The following is a 15,225-nucleotide window of genomic DNA, read 5'->3' on the forward strand; positions in this document are numbered from 1 at the left end:
CTGAGCTGTCATTAGAATTCTCTTACAAATAAATAGGGGTGTCTTGGTGGCCTAGTTGGCTCAGCGTCTGACTCTCGGCTTTGGGTCGGGTCATGATCTCGGGGTCCTGAGATTGAGCTCCACATTGGGCTCTGTGTTCAGCACGTAGTCTGCTTGTCTCTCTCCCTCAGCTCCTCCCCACGAGTGCTCTCTCTCTAGAATAAACAAATACAAATCTTTACCAAAAAAAAAAAAAAAAAAAGGAATTTTTTAGAAACCAAGTATCTGAGAAATAGGGAGATATCATAAGGAAAGGTTAGCATTCCCTAAGAATTCAAGTGTCTTCTTAGAAATGCGAGTTTCCTTGTGAATTCTGAGATTTGTGACACCCCCAGGTGGGCTGACAGTCTTCCCCAAGGCAGGGATTCTCCAGCAAACTAAGACTCCACAGGAAGTTGCCTTAAAATAGGAGCTAACTTCTGGAGCGCTTAGGATGCCTCAGAGCATCAGGCGATCGGCTGTGGCCTCCTCCCAGGACGTTGCAGATACACACAGGTTGTGGACGCGCACAGAGAGCCCCTCCAGACACGCACACACACGCAGATACGTACACACTCAGATACACACGCCAGGATTCAGGGTGGTTTCAGGAAGTGACAACTCCCTGCCCAGGTAGCCGGCCCAGAGGGCCTCATGGCCTCATCCTCCTCAGGCCACCTGGGCTGAGAGCCTTTGCCCTGCTCTCCAACAACTTCCCAACCCCCTGCCCCTCCACCCCTGTTCTGGTATCAGCCAGAGCCCTGCTCAGGCCCCCAGGGCATCCGCCAGCTCCCTTCACCCGCCTGCTACTTAAGCTCCTCTCCAGCCCAGGCTCTCACTGCAGGGGCAGGTGGCAGAGACCCGAAGGTCCTAGGAGACAGGAGCCATACCCAGGTAAGGTCCCCACATTTCCCTGTTCTCAGAGGCCTGGAGAGCAGCCAGGTGGTGGTGAGAAGGAGCTGGAGCCCTGGGTTCTGGTTCTAGCTCTGACACTGACCTGCAAGGTGACCCTGAGGCCTCAGTTTCCAGATCCGCCAAATGGGAGCCCTCCACCTTTGGTATATGACATCTGTCAGATAGCCAACACCACACCTATGGGGAATCCAAAGCCCACTTGTCCAAAGACCAAAAGCCTGTCTGCTTATGGACAGGCTGTGTTGACTTTACTCATTGATGGTAAATATTAAGGATTCCAAACACTCCCCACCCAGGAGGGGGGGGACACAGAAATGATGCGAGATGAGTGCTGAGTGCAGGGCCTGGCATCTGGAAGCTGCTGGCCCATGGCAGTTGCTGTCATTGTCATTGTTCTGGAGGACCATGTTTAGCCCAAAGAGAACAGAGTTCCGCGTTGGGGACTGTTCTGGCTGCCTCTCCACGGGCCCGGGTGAGAATGGGGCGCAGGCTGGTGTCACGGGACTGAGCTCCTGCAGGGCTCCGAGGGCGGGGTGAGGACTGTTCGCTGGGTATTTGCAAAAATCATAGCTGTAGTTGTTCCATGTCTCTGTCCAATGTATGGGACATAATTCCCACCTCCGCCATCTGCAGAGCATTCAGAGGGGGATACCGGAGCCCCACTGACTGCGGGACATCACCCCTTTGTATGTACCAAGAAAGGAGACACGCTGTGAATTAAGCCCATTGATTGTAAGATGCCTCTTGATTTCAGAGAAACAGTCATGGGAGAAAACTGAAACGTGGCAGTAAAAACTGTGAAGGCATAATAGGACAAGCTTCTCAGCCCTGGAGGGGCAAGGCGCTCTCCTCCCACCTGCCCACTGTCCTATGTCTTTCTTTCTGTCCCAGGTTTTAAGTTGAGGCTTAGGTCACATGCAGTAAAGCCTACAGCTTGATGACTAGGCTTGGACACCCATGTGATCAGCGCCCCCATCCGGAGACACATCATTTCTGTTACCCTTAGGCTCCCTTAGGCTCCATCCTGGTCAGACCTGTCCCCAGAGGGGACTCCTCCTCTGATCTCTGTCACCACCTGTGAGTCTTGTCTTGGCTGTTTATGAGCTCCGTGTAAGCGGAATCACACTGGCTTCTTCTGTTCGAAGAAGGCCTGTGGGGCCCACTCACTCGTCTTGCTCTGTCTGTCAGCTCTCTCTCACATCCCTGTTCTTCTCAAGCAAATGAAATCTAGTTCAGGAACCCTGGCTCCTCCTTTCTCTTGCCCTCCCCTCCCTCGGGTGCACTCGGGCCCCAAACTAGTCCTCCCTGTCAGTGTTGGCTGGGCCCGCTGCCCCTCGCCCAGGCTGCAGAGTGGCCCTGGAAGGTCCTGCTGGTGACTCGAACTCTCAGCCTCCTGGTCAACCTGAGGCCTGGAGGAATGCCACAGGCCATTCTTTCCAGCATTTCTCACTCATGTTCAGGCCTTCATGAGCATCCCTCAGGTGAGAGCCCAGACCCAACATTCTGTATCTACCATCAGGTCCCCAGGGCGGGTGGCGTCTGCCCTACCCCAGTGACCTCCAGTCCCAAGCTCCTTGGGTCTGTTTTCCCTCCATTCAGCTCAGTTAGCTGTACTTTTGGGCTTGAGTTCTCAAACAAGCATTCTCAGGGATGGTTCCACAGGGGTGTGGTGCGCACCTGCGCGTGCGCGTGTGCATGTGTGTGTTCGTTCCACAAAGTATATTTGCATAATTTTCAAAATCTGACTTAGTTACCAGTATCTTAACATTGAGAGCTTCAATTCACCCTCTTGACAAATTGTTTGGTGTGTCTCTGGTGAGCCAGGCCCTACTGCGGAAGCTAGGAATACAACAGTGAACAAAACCAGGACCTCGTCAAAAAGGACCTGACCTTTTACAGGCACTTGCCTAAGAATTAAAAAAAAAAAAAAAAATCCAATCCCTGCTTTTCTTGAAAATTCTAGGTTCTAGGTTCTAGCCAGAAGGGGTCCACATTTCCCATGTGGCACTAGTTGGCTGGTGTCTTGTAAGAGCTGCACATTTTAAAAGGCACTTGCCCTCCAGTGTGTGGCAGCCTCCTTCCTGCACTTGTGCACTCACCTGGCTCCTGGAGGCATTTGGATTCTTTACCTCCTGGTCTAGACCTCTGGAAGGCAACTACTGTCAATCCTCATCTACAAGAAAGGCTGTTAATGACCCTTCCCGGGGCACCTGGGTGGCTCAGTCATTAAGCCTCTGCCTTCGGCTCAGGTCATGATCCCAGGGTCCTGGGATCCAACCCCGCATCAGGCTCTCTGCTCAGTAGGGAGCCTGCTTCTCTCTCTCCCACTCCCCCTGCTTGTGTTCCCTATCTCACTCTGACTCTCTCTGTCAAATAAATAAATAAAATCTTAAAAAAAGAAAAAAGGACCCTTTCCTGCCTTCTCCCCTCCCCACTTTGCTCACACTGTCTCCTCCCCATCCCCAACATGCACAGAAAAAGCCCAGGCCTAGGGTTAGGGGGAGAGAATATTCCTTTCCAGTTTCCACAGTATGAAAAATAAATTCCAGGTGATTTTCAAGAGGCCACCAGCTCCACTGGATTATTAGGAAATGACTTTTCCATGGTCATTGCCATCCACTGAGGGTTTCTCATGGGCCCAGTGCCATGCCAGGGGCTTTGTGCACCTTATCTCACTCTGTCCTCCAACCTCCCTCCAATGAAGGACCTGCTCTAAGCCCCATTTTACAGCTAGGGAGGCTAAAGCTCAAAGAGGGAAAGTGACCTCAGTCAAAGGCACCCAGCAATTAGAAGGTGGAGCTGGAATCGAGAGGCAGATCTACTTGTCCCCCATAACCACCTACAAGCCCCTACTCTGATCCACTCCCATCCTTGCCCAAGGGGAGTCCTTGCTGCTTTTCTCTGGAGCTGAGGAGGAGAGCACAGCTCACCACCCCTCCTGCCACGGTCTCACTGCCCACCCACCCCCATGATGGGACTAAGCTGAAGGAAACTGGTAGAGAAGAATATTCCCACTATTAATGCCTACTGCATACACATAGGTCCTGCGCTGAGATCTGGAGATAGCAGATCAAAGCCTTCCTTTAGGAGGTGACACCCAAGGGGCAGTAGGTTGCTGTAATGACTGTGATAAGGGATGTCATTGGGCTTACCTCTCATTGCCATTTCCTTTGCATCTGATCTGGTTATACATTGCTGCACAGCAAACTGCCCCCAACGCTCGGTGGTCTCTATCAGGAATTCAGGAGCAGTTCAGCTGGACAGCTCCAGCCCAACATCTCATAAGGTTGGAATTAGGTATTGGCTGGGCTTGTAGTCGCCTGAAGACTTGCTCATTTACATGTATGGTGGGTGATGCTGGCAGTTAGCCAGGTCCTTACCTGGGCCTGTCAGCTGGAGTGCCTACCTGTGAACAGTGTGTGGCCTGGACTGCCTCCCAACACAGTGACTGAAGTCCAGTCTAGAAGCTGTGTTCTTTTAATGACCTAGCTTCAGAAGTCACATAGCATCACTATGGTCATGCTGCATTCTTTGGAGCAATCACCAGCTTCCTCCCAACTCGAAGAGAAGGAATACAGACCCCCCCCCGCCTCCATGGGGGAAATATCAATGATACTGTATAAAGAACATGTGGGCCAGGATAAATATACAGCCGTGGTCATCTTTGGAAAAGGCAGTCTAGCATAACGTCCTTACCCACTAGCCCAAATATTAGAGTGAATTCAAACAATAACCATCTCTCATAGTTCTAGCTCTGTCATTACCACAGAGTGACCTTGGGCAAAATCATTTACTCCCATTTCTTAGTCTGTAACTTGGAGTTAATAGTGCGTGCCTCTCAGGGTTGTTAAGAAGTTTGGACGAAGTGAAATGGTAAATGGAGATCCCTTGGCAGGGGGACTGGCACAGCGTAGGCCCTCAGTAAATGGTGACTCCCACTTCAAGCATGTCTACCAACGGAAGCACCATACCATAGTGTGCGCTCCGAGGCCAGCCTGCCTGGCTCTGAGTTCTAACTGCCACTTTCCAGCTGTCCTCCTTTCTCCACCCATAAAACAGGCAGGATAAAAGCACTTGTTTCATAAGGTCCTTAGGAAGATGGAATGGGGTAATGCAGACAAAGCGCTGTCAAAGCACAATGTCAGGCACATAACTCGCTTACTAAGTGCTAGCCATCATGAGGACTCCAGGCACAGGGGAACCTGCCGCACGTTTCTGAAATGCTTCTGTGCTATTGTGTTTTCCTATCAAGAGGTGGGGCAAGTAAAGATAGCCAGTTGTACAGATAAAGAAACTGAGCCTCTGAGAAATAGAGGCTTAGATTAAGCCACATAGAAAGTGATGGTGAAGATCAGATAAGACGCCAGGGCTCCTGGGCCCCAGAACAGTGTTTCCCTGCTGACCGACTCTTGTGTCCACAGGTACTTGGAGTCAACATGGGGTTGTTTTTGTGGGCTCTCCTCCCCCGCTGGTACCTGCTTAGCACAAGCCATGCTCAGCTCGGAGGTTCCAGCTCCCAAACAGGTGAGTTGTTCCATCCTTCCTGGAAGCCCCAAGAAGATTCCAGAAACAAACTCCTTTCTGCTGGACAAGCTGACACCTGTCACCAAGGCTATTTCATTATTAGTGCTTAGATATGCAGGGGAAATAGGAGGCACTTTGCCTTTCCCAGAAGTTCCCAGAAGTTCCCAGAAGTACTTTTCAGATCCCACTTGGTGTCTAGATCATATGTTTAATGCAAACCACTTGTCACCTCTCTGCCCTCTGATTGTGGTCTTCCCCGCTTACACTGAGTTCCCAGGCAAATCTTTCCAGCTTTAGTCTCTGATGACCTACGTCCAGTGAGATGGCAGGTGAGTACTTAGCCAGCTTCTTTGGAACCACATATTGCAGACTTAAAGTTTGCAATCTTTTGATAAAAGACTTTGGAAACCACTCACATGCCTTAAGTCCAAAATTTGGACCATATTTTTCTCTGAAGTTTTCTTGTCTGGAACCCCACTCCTGACATCAATTTCTGTCTTAGAGATTGTTTGGTTGCAAGGAACAGAAACTTTCCCTACAAAGCAGTTGAGTAAAAAAATTGATTTATAAAAAGAGGAGAGGTGTTATCCCAGTGATTTTGAAGTTCAGAATTCCCTGGGCCTCCCAGGGCACTAATACCAAGATCTGGGAAGCTGTCAACGACTAAGTGGTTACCCACTACCTCCCATGAAGCCACAGTGCTTATTTCTCAGAGCACAACTGTATCATCATTCTCTCTGTTCCACCATAGATGGCCCCAATGTGACTACCTTCTGTATGACTTGTCATTGCCCCTTGGGTCAAATGCTGAAAAAAATCTAGTAAGAGATTGAGTCTCAGTTCTAAATCTCGAAGGGTAATCCTTATCTGGTTCCTGGCCATGGTCACAGAGCTGGTCTGGAGCTGAGCTCCTCATTCCTGTGGCTCTAGTGGGAGGGCATGGCCTAGGACTCACCTATGTGCCTTTGTCCCAGCAGGTAGTAGGAGCAGAGGTCTCCTGGGCAGCGGCGGTCTGTTGAGCACAGGCCTTCTCAAGACTGGCCAGGTGCTTGGCAATGGTGGTGTGCTTGGCACAGGCCTTCTCAGTGGGAGCAACCAGCAGGTTCGGACCACCAGCAATTCTTCAAGTAGCAGAGGAAATGCCCACTTCTATGAACAGAACTCCCCTAAGAATGACCAGTACATTTCTCTGAAGGACCCTGATACTGAAGATGTCACTGAGTACAGTGTCCAGCCTAAGAAATCCAGTGTGCTCCCAGCCCTGCCCCTGAAAACCAACCTGGTGACCACACCTCCAGTAAGAATGGCTGGGCCCAGTCTTATTCCACCCATGAGAACCTATGTGGCCAATCAGGTCACCATGGGTTACCCTGGTCAAAGTGAGATGAGGGGTCAAGGTTCTGCTGACAAAAGTGATGTGATTAACCAAGGATCTTTAGACCACAAAGGAGTGACTCCCCCCGGACAGTTTGGTCAAGAGGTTGTGAAGAGCCCTGGCTACTCTGACCATATGTCACCAGCCCACCTTGACATTCCAGGTGTGAGAAGTCTGAGTGTCTCAGGCAGTGGTCTTCCCACAGGTGCTTCTCTAGGAAGTGCTGTCATGTCTAGGGCATCTGTGCCTGGCAGTTATGGTCAGTCTGGGCCTGGGTCACCTGGTGGTTTTGGTCAATCTAGGGAAGAGTCAATAAATGCTCAGCTTGGGTCAGGGAAAGCTGGTGGTTTTGGTCAGTCTGGGATGGGGTTAATGAGCGGTCAGTCTGATGATAGATCATCTAGTGATTATAGTCAAACTGGGGATAGGTCATCTGATGATTATAGTCAAAGTGAGGATAGGCTCTCTGATGGCTCTAGTCAACTAGGGAGTGGGTCATCTGGAAGGTATGGTCAGTATGGGGGAGAGTCAATAAATGGTCAGCCTGAGTCTGGGTCACCTGGGGTTTTGGATCGATCTGGAACAGAGCCAAGGAGTGGTCCAACTGTAGATAGGTCATCTAATGGTTATGGTCTATCTGGGGCAGGGGCACTAAATGGTCAGCCTGGGCTTGGGTCATTTGGTGGTTTTGGTCAATCTGGGGAAAGACCAGTGAATAGTCAGCCTGAGTCAGGGAAAACTGGTGGTTTTGGTCAGTCTGGCATGGGGTTAATGAGTAGTCAGACTGGGGATCAATCAGCTAGTGGTCATATTGGGGATAGGTCATCTGGTGGTTATAGTCAAAGTAGGGATAGATCATCTGATGGCTATGATCAGCTAAGGGCTGGATCATCAGAAGGATATAGTCAAACTGAGTTTGGGTCATCTGGTGGTCATGGTCACTTTGGGACAGTGTCATTTGGACAGTATGGTCAGTCTGAACCTGAATCATCTGGTGGTTTGGGTCAACCTGGAACAGGGTCAATGAGTAGTCCAATAGGGGATGGGTCATCTAGTGGTTATGATCTATCTGAGGCAGGGGCACTAAATAGTCTGTCTGGGGCTGGGTTATCTGGTTGTTACAGTCAAACTATACGAGAGTTAAGGAATGATCATCTCGGATCAGGGAAAACTGGTCGTTTTGGTCAGTCTGGGGTGGGGTTAATGAGTGGTCAGAGTGAGGATAGGTCATTTAACAGGTACAATCAAATTAGGACAGAGTCATATGGAAAGAATAGTCAATCTGGGGCAAGGTCAATGAATGGTCATCTTGGGCACAGAACATCTGCTGGTGACAGTCAGTTTGAGGCAAGATCACATGGAGGATATGGCCAACCTGGGTATGGGTCATTTAGTCATTTTAGTCAATCTGAGACTAGATCAATGAATGGACTGGATCAGCCTAGAGGCGGGTCATCTGGTGTGGGTCAGTCTGGGGCTTGGTCAGTGAATGGTCAGCTCAAGGCTGGACCATCTGATGGTTATATTCCTTCTGGGCCCAGGTCACCAGGAGGAAATGTTCAGCTTGGAGAAAGGATATCTAATCATTATACTCATTCTGGTGCTGCATCATCTCTAGATTCTGGTCAGTTTGGGGCTGGAGTATCTTTTGGCTATGGTCGGTTTAGAGTTAAGTCACCTAGTGGTCATGGTCAGCCTGGAGCTGGACCATCTGGAGCTTACAATCAATTTGGGGCTGGAGTAACTTTTGGCTATGGCTATTTTGGAGCTAAGACACATAATGATTATGGCAAGTCTGAGGCTGGGTCATCCTTAGGTCATGACCAGTTTGGATATGGCATCCCTGGCCCCTCTGGTCCCACTATAGAGGTACAATCTGGAAATCCTGGCCACATGGGGACTCCAGTGAATGGCAGGGCTCCCCAACACAGGAGTCCAACCAATGGCGGTGGGCTGCCTCCCCTGGTTCATCACAGTCAAGGAAAAGGTATTGAAATGGAATCTGGAGACCCTCTTGGCCAAACAAATGTCCTCAACAAAGATCTCCTGGCTCAGGAAGGGCTGCTGGGAGTCATCATTCTCAACAGTCAGAATCTGGTTGGGGAGAGGGATATGCTACTTAAGATCCTCCTGGGCAGCAGGACCTTACCTGCAAAGTAAGGCAAAGAGCACCTCCTGGAGGCAGCTGGGTCCTTGGCTCTGGAAGGCCTGCTCTGCAAAGGTTCTCTTGGGGGCCTCTGTGGCCATGGGAGTCTTGCTGGCATCAACGATGTTCTGAAGAGCACGATTCCTTTGGGGAAACTCAACAGCTGGTGAGTTTGAGTCCTTTAGCAATAAAATAATTCTCCAAAGCATTGCTTAGTGAAGGTTGCAGGTATCTGAAAGATATCACCCTGCACTATAAGCATCAGAGTTTCACTCACCTGCTTGGAAAGTAGATATTGAGAAGGCAGCATCAGACACGGCTTCCTCGTCCAAACTGTCAACCCACCACCCGACACTCCGCCATATGGCTTCATCTCTTGGATTTATGTAGGCTTGTCCATGCCCCAACTGAGTTACAAATGGCTCTGGAAAAGGGTACAGAGGAAGCCCTTCCCAGCTGACATCTTAGATATCTCTTAATACCCCCAGAGTTTAAAAGAGCATCTCTGTATATAAGCTAAGACCATAGTTCCCAGGGATGCTTTGAATCTTAGGTCTTCATTTTCCTTTAGCATTTTAATGAACTGAGAAACATCTCAGTTGATGACTAATGCTTTCCTTGGAGGGGTGGGATTCAGAATGGAAACCCAGGTTAAGAAAGGGAGGACCCAGGATGGAGGAAAGGCCACATTGAAGTTTGGGTGTTGAGTTGAGAAGACTGGGAATTCCTGTTTGTTCACTTTCCCTCATGCTTCCCATTCTGCAGGCTCACAATCACTGACTTTGACACTGTCCAGGTATCGTGGAAGGTCCATCCTTTCTCCGATCTCCAACTGCAATTTCAGACGAGACTGACTATCACTTTCCCAAGGTTAAGTAACCATTTCTAGCTAGAGAAGGGGGCGTAGAAGGGAATCCCTGGAGATAGGAGCAATTTTTAAACAACTGGCAAAATGTGCTTTGGCTACTTAAATTACCCACCCGAGGTTCTTGACAGTATCTTTCTAAACATACAAGCTACTCAGGGGTGGTTGTTAAGAGGAAGATAGGTGTGAGAGTAAATCTGTTCTTTTTCTGCCATTTTTGCATGGTTTGTTGTAATAAACGTGGAGAAAAAATTGAAGTATAAACCTAAATTCACAGCCCAAAGACAATGGCCATTAACATTTCAGTTTGCTCCTTTTCAGACTTTGTTCAGCACCATTTTGAATGGCAATAAATATCCCATCACATAGATATACCATGATACATTTTCACCATTCTTCTATTGTTAGACACTTAAGGTGTTCCCAATTTTCATTCTTTTTTTTTCTAATATTTATTTATTTATTTATTTCAGAGAGAGAGAGAGAGAAGAAAAGAGTGAGTTAGGGGTAGAGGGAGGGAGAACATTTCAAGCAGACTCCCTGCTGAGTACAGAGTCCAACATGGGGTTCAATCTCATGACCCCAAGATCATGACCTGAGCCGAAATCAAGAGTCAGATGTCTAACTGATTGAGCCACAGACACCACCCCTGAATTTTCATTCTGATATATAATTCTGTGACTACTGTCTTGCCTTATAAATCTTTGTTCATAGGGCACCTGGGTGGCTCAGTCAGTTATGACCTGGCCTTCGGCTCAGGTCATGATCTTGGAGTCCTGAGATCAAGTCCCACACTGGGCTCCCTGCTCAGCAGAAAGTCTGCTTCTCCCTCTCCCTCCGCCCTTCCCCCTGCTCGTGCATGTTCTCTCTTTCTCTTACTTGCTCACTCTCTGTCTCTCAAATAAATAAAATCTTTAAAAACGAATAAATCAATTGATCTCCTTTCAGATCTCTGATTATTTACTTAGAAATTCTCATAAGCGTTAATTTATAGCTTTTGGTGAGTATTGCCAAATTGTCCTCCAAAGAGATGACTATGGTGATATGACATAACTAATATTATTGAGTGCTTAATATATTCCAGGCACCATGATGAGGTTTATGAATTATATTTATATAATATATGAATTATTATTAAATATATATAAAATATATTATTCACCATAACCTTAGGAGGAAAGTTCTGCTATTAGGCCCATTTTACAGAACAGGAAACAAAAGCAAGCATTTCTTTAACTTTCAAATATATATTCAAAAACAAATTAAGTTAAAAATATATACTGAAGAGCAGGCATGATTATTTATTTTTAATTTATTTGAGAATGAGAGAGAGAACGAGCAGGGGAAGGGGGGGAGGGGGAAAGAGAAGTCAACTCCCCAGTGAGAAGGAAGCCGGATGTGGGACTTGATCCCAGGACCCTGGGATCATGACCTGAGCCAAAAGCAAACATTTAACTGATTGAGCCACCCAGGTGCCCAAGAGCAGATATCATTTAAAAATATAAATGTGTGTAGGTCACCTTTCAAGCCCACAAATGCCAGTGGTTATTTCCAAGCTTGAGGGACATCTTTAGAACAGCCCCCAAACATTTGCTCTGGAAGGGGAGGGTTTCCTGCATCGCTTGGAAGAAACAAGTCCAGTGACCTGCCCCTAAGACAGTCCTGGGACCCAGAGAGTGTCTTGGCTATGACGTCCCAGGCCACCCCCCTTCGGCCCCTATCGGCAGCTTCCCCAGCAACTCAGCTCACACTGCCCTCTGCTGGGTGTCCAGGATGCTCAGCTTCCTGAGCGGCTCCACACTGGATGTGACCATCAAGGCTCCCTTAGCACTGTCCCAGACCACATCCGGCCAAGTGTCACTCGCTCTACAGAACTGCCAGCCCGTCTTCACCGGGATCTACACCCAAACACGGTAGGTGCCATGCAGGGAGAGCTGAGTGCTGTGCGGGAGTAGTGGGGGGCGATGCTGTGCATAGTGGCAACTACCAGGCTCACTGGGGACCACAGCCAGGATGCAGCAAGCCACACCACCAGAGCATCTCTCTTCTCATTTCAACCACCAGGGAACCTAGATTTCTAAACAAGAGAGTTTAGCTTCTCACTGGAAGCACATGTCTTCCCTGAAAGTGGCCATGAGTGTTGCATGGTCCCTTTTCTGCGCAGGATCCTGGACAGAGAGATCCTGGGCAGGATCTCTGTCATATCACTTCTCACATTATGTTGTAACTGAGTGCATATCCCTACAGGAGCTCTGTGAGAGCAGAAGCTGCCTTATATTTATTATTCATTTGTTCATTTATTTACTCAACAAATATTCAACCAGTCACCACAGTGTTGTTCCTGGAGATACACTGGAGCAAAAGACAGAAAAGAATGAGTAGATGGCTGGCTGGGCAGATGAATGGATGAGTGAGAGGATGGGTGGCTGGGAGGATGGATGGATGGATGGATACAGTATAGATGGATGGATGGATGGTTGGATGGATAGATGGAGGAGGTATATGGATGGAGGGATGGACTGAAGGGTAAAAATTAAACTGATGACTCAAAAGCACTTTTGTGGTCTCTCCTAAAAACCTAAGCTAGGTTCACTAGATGAGGTCTGAAAATGCATGCTCACTTAGTTTAAGAGCAATAGGCTAAGGGTTAATCAGATTCTGTACCACTATATTCCAGACAGACCAGTCCTTAAAAAGGTGTCCGTCCAGAGGCTGGGCTGGGAACCCAATCACCCCTTAATGGAGGATCTCTAGGCTCATTATTTCATGGTTGAGAAAGACATTGTAAATCACGGATGGACACTATAACTCAGGGTTTAAAAAGACAGTCAGCCTAGCCTGAGAACCCAACCACCTGCTGTCTGTGATCCTTTCTAGCTCCCGGACTCTGAATTCAATGCCTTAGAATAAAGATCATAAACTTATATGCCCATTAGGGGTAGGAAATTAGCAGAAATGAGTAAGTGGGCTCCAGTTAAGAGAAATACAACATACAAGCTCAATTTCAATTTTATGGCCGCAATAGAGAATAGTGGGCTGTGCAAACCAAACATTATATGCCTCATCTGAAGAGGGCAGTCCCTCTTTGGCTCTAGCTCACTGGCCGTCTAGGAAGGTGGACCCAGTTGGGTGTGATTTCTGTATCTTAAGTAGAAACTGGACATATGGATTTTTATGTAAGGTTACTTAATTTTCAAATTCTGAAAACTCACTCTAAAATTTTAAAAGACTGTCCTTGCGAAAGGAAACACACCCTTGGGCCTCTTTTGGCCTGTAGCCTACCACTTAGCAACCATTATTTTAGAAGCTTGTTTCTAAGAAGAAATGCCTTCTATGCACCTTTAATCAAGTCACAAAGAGGGTAAAAGCTATCACCTGTTTAGGAGGCACTAGAGGCCCTATTGACGACAGGTTGTCCTCCAGCCCATCTGTTTCTTTCACTTATCGAATCTTCACCACAACTCTATTTTACATATTACACATGAGAAGCACAGAGATGTTATGTAAATTGAACAAAGTCACACAGCCAGGAAGTAGTGCCCTGGGAGGCAAAGAATCTGTGTTTTTAACTATTATGGTCATTTGAGTTAGCAGATGCCAAAGGGCTTAGACTCGCCTCTGGAGGGGAAAAAACATTTTGTTAACTATTAGCTGTCATTGCTGTTCTTTTAAATGTCCCTGTTCCTCTTCCCAGCCTGCTCTCATCAGTGATGAAAGTCATGCTGAAGCGGGCCCTGCGGAACTCCTTACCCAACATGGTGAGTTTGACAGGGTGGGCCCAGCAGACCCTGGAGATCAGCTGAGGGTACAGAGGAACAGCCAAGGTAGGGAGAGGCAGCCCATGCAGGAAGTTTTATCCCTGGACCCTCCGGCCTCACAGAACTTTGCTGCCCTGTCCTTTGTCCTGGTCCCCGATGCTGGAGGAAAGGGGAGAGAAAGGGACACTTACGGAAGAACTATGTGTGTCAAGTAGGTTTCACCTGTGGAAGAGGGAGATCTGTGTTGTGTTTACAAAAGACTGATAAAATCACTCCACTCTATGTGGCCAGTCAGAGGCTGGGCTGGGCCAAGCTGGGAGGGTGGCCCAATTTCCCTGTCACAGAGGCCTCTGCTCATCTGCATTTCAGCTGTGCCCAGTGGTCCGATTCTGGTTCTACGTCATCAATCAACAATTGAACGTCCTGAAAAGTGAGTGTTACTGGCCTGAGCATTACTCTCTTGCTGAGACATTGCAGGAGCGGCCCCGCCCACTCCTGTCTTCTCCCCTTCAGGGCTTCCAGAGAGACTTTTCTGCATCATACCTCTGATCAGAATCTTCGGTAGCTTCCCATTACCAGGACGATCAAATTCAAAGCCCCTAAAGCTGGCAGTCAAGGTCTTTCCTGCAACTGCTCTAGCCTCATTCTCCTCTGTCCTCCTCCTGCTGCTCCAGCCAGCTGATGTCCAGACAGCCCATATACTCCAGGCCCTTTTGACACATCACAGCTTTGCTCTGAATGACTTCTGATGTCCTCCTTCTGCCTGGAAAAAATCCCACACTCTTTTAAGGTGTGACTCCAATGGTTTGTCCTCCCCAAAGCCTTTCCAGATGTCTCCAGGTAGAATGACACTGGCTCAGGACTGCCATGATATTTGCACAACTATCCATCAGGTTTATCATACGGTGTAGTAATTGTTGGGTTTCCTGCACTAGAATGGAAGCTCCTTGAGGGGGAGGAACTCTCTTGTAGTCTTTCTTGTATTTGTCTCATAGCTGGGCAGAGTAGGCACTCCACATATACTCTGTCGGAATATGAACTGGAGATGAAAGGGAGGGAGAATGGATGAATGGAACAAAGGATGGAAGTATGAATGAATGGTAAAATAGAAAAGTGAAAATATGTATGGAGGAATGGGTGGAGAGAAGAATGAATGAGTGGATAGATAATTACAAGGAGGTACGGACAGAATCTGATGAAAAAAGAAGGCAAGGAAGGGAGCATGGAGGAAAGGGAATTTAGGTGGAGGAAGGAATAGAGGGAAGACAGAAAAATGAGATGGATATAAGAGAAGCAGGAAAGATGAAGGAGGATGGATGGATGGATGAAAAGAAGGAAAGGGAAGAAGAATGGATAAAATAATGAAAGTAGAGAAGGAAGTAATAGATGGTTGAATAAAAGGATGAGTGCATGAAAGGGAACATGTATGGATGGATGAGTGACAGGATGGATGGAAAGAAAGGAGGGTCTGTTACTAGGTGTGTGGAAGATGGATGATGGATGGATGTGCGGAGAGATAATATGTGGATTAGTTGAAAGAGTGATGGAAGAAGAAAGGAAACAGGAGAGATGGATGAAAGGAAGGGAAGGGGAGAAAGAGAGGGAGGGAACACCAGGGTTGGAT

The sequence above is a fragment of the Lutra lutra genome, chromosome 9 (assembly GCF_902655055.1).
Source record: "Lutra lutra chromosome 9, mLutLut1.2, whole genome shotgun sequence".
NCBI lineage: Eukaryota > Metazoa > Chordata > Mammalia > Carnivora > Mustelidae > Lutra > Lutra lutra.